Consider the following 2,328-nt stretch of genomic DNA (forward strand, 5'->3'; position numbering starts at 1 on the left):
TCTCTCTTTCTCTTTCTCTCTCTCTCGCTCTCTCTCTTTCTCTTTCTCTCGCTCTCTCTCTCTCTCTCTCTGTGCGCATGCGCGAGCGTGAGCGTTGGAGTGAGCGGAGCGTTGTGATTGAGAGCGGTTGGCGTTTTTTTTTGCCAATTTTTTTGTGCGTGTGCGTTTTTTTCAGATTTTTCTGAAGTTTGTGTGAGTGTGAGTGTGTGAGGTGTGTTTGGTAGTGTGTTTGTGGAGCTAGGGCCTGTGGGGGAGTCTGCTGTCGGCGTTTGGCGGAAGCATGGCGTCCTCCCACACCCTGTTGTGTGAGAGTCTGAGAAGAGTATGGAAGAGTGTGGTACGGCGGCGGTAGATGTCGTCGGCCACGAGAACATGGTTTCCATCTCGAAAATGAGCAACGCGTTTGTTTTGTTTTTGGTTAACGAGCATTTCGCGGCTGTTTTGGTGGAAAAAGGGTTAGTTATTAATGACCAGTTCACGCCTGTGCTGCCCCTGAGTACCCCGTCCAAAAGGATTATTTTGTCCAACGTCCCTCCCTTCATTAAAGATGAACACATCGCTCAGGAGCTTTCCCGCTTTGGGAAGCTCGTCTCCCCGATCAAGAAGATCCCCATAACCTGTAAGTCGCCCTTACTCAAACACTTGGTGTCTTTCAGAAGATCTGTTTTCATGGTGTTGAATGGAGGAGCTGAAAGTTTGGACTTAGTCCTGAAGTTTAAAGTGGATGGTTATGTTTATACAGTTTTTGCTTCGACTGAAAATAGTATGAAGTGTTTTGGGTGTAAACAGGTCGGACATCTTATTCGTGACTGCCCTGGACGAGTTAATACAGGTACTGAGGGGACAGGGGGTACTGAGCGGTCGGGGCCTGTAGTGGCTGTGCCTGCGGTGGTCGTCCCCCCTGCGACTGCTGCTTGGCCGGCTGCACGGACCCCGAACAGTAAAATGTCACCACCGGGGGGGTCCGCTGTTGGGGTGGCTGCCGGGGACGTGCTGGCCACGGTGGAGCCTTTTTCAGGGGGGCCCTCTGTTGGGGTGGCTGCCGGGGCCGCGTTGGCCGCAGCGAAGCGCTCTTCGGCGGGGACCTCTGTTAGGGGGGCTGCCGGGGCCGTGGTGGAGCCCTCTTCGGTGGGGTCCGCTGTTGTGGTGGAGCACTCATCAGCGGGGCCTGCTGTTGGGGGTGCTGCCGGGGCCCCGTTGGCCGTGGTGGAGACCTCTTCCGTAGGGTCCGACGTTGCTGGGGTGGCTGCTGGGGCCGCGCTGGCGGTGGTGGAGCCCTCTTCAGTGGGGCCCTCTGTTGGGGTGGCTGCCGGGGCCGTGGTGGAGCCATCTTTGGCGGAGCCCTCTGTGGGGGTGGCTGCCGGGGTCGGGTCGGCCGTGGTGGGGCCCTCTTCGGCGGGGCCTGCTGTTGGGGTGGAAGCTGGGGCCGCGTCGGCCGTGGTGGAGCCCTCTTCGGCGGGGCCTGCTGATGGGGTGTCTCCCGGGGCCGCGGTGGAGGCCTCTTCAGCGGGGCCTGCGGTTGGGGTGACTGCCGGGGCCGCGTCGGACGCGGTGGAGCCCTCTTCGGCGGGGCCTGCTGCTGGGGTGGCTGCTGGGGCCGCGTCGGCTGTGGTAGGGTCATCTTCGGTGGGGCCTGCTGTTAGGGTGGCTGCCGAGGCCGTGTCGGCCGAGGTGGGGCCCTCTTCGGCGGGGCCTTGTGGGGGGGGCTCTGGTGGTGTTTACGTGGAGGAGAGGGACGGAGGGGTGCAGCACAGCTGTTCTGAACTGGCTCCAGCCCGAGAAGCAGAACAGGAGGCTGGAGGAGTAAACCTGATGGAGGTTGAGTCCGTTTTTAAAATTCCTCATAAGAGGAAGAAGAGGGGCCAGGGAAAGGGAAAAAAACAGGCCAAACAAGATGTGACGGCAGTGGACGACAGAGACTCGGACAGTGAGGGCTCTCTCTCTGACTCGGGATGGTCTGTGTGCTCCCAGGAAGAGAACAGGCCTCAACTGTACACTGTTGAAGAAATTAGAAAGTTTTTGCGAGTTACTAAAGGACAGAAGGGTGTGAGGGTGGAGGAACATTTCCCAGACAGTGTTCAGTTCATACGGGACGTCAAACACTTGCGGAGGGAGGGGGTTTTTACGGAGCAGGAGACGTTTAGACTAAAAAAGTTACTGACCAAACTGAACAAAGTGCAGTGTGAAGACGACTCCTGAACGGACTTTTATCTCTGGTTGTTTTTGTCCCCTCTTTTTTACCTTTTTTAATGGAAGGTTTTCAAATCGCCACCTTAAATATTAATGGGGCAAGGGACTGTGAGAAAAGGGCAAAGTTTTATGAGCTGG

General features: G+C 57.2%; 1 pseudogene; it reads right to left on the reverse strand.

The window, feature by feature from the left end:
- Positions 1 to 79, reverse strand: part of LOC136673388 (RNA-binding protein 25 pseudogene) — a 627-nt pseudogene extending 548 nt beyond the window's left edge.
- Positions 80 to 2,328: the final 2,249 nt, after the last annotated feature.

Source organism: Hoplias malabaricus, chromosome 2 (assembly GCF_029633855.1).
Source record: "Hoplias malabaricus isolate fHopMal1 chromosome 2, fHopMal1.hap1, whole genome shotgun sequence".
Taxonomy (NCBI): Eukaryota; Metazoa; Chordata; class Actinopteri; order Characiformes; family Erythrinidae; genus Hoplias; species Hoplias malabaricus.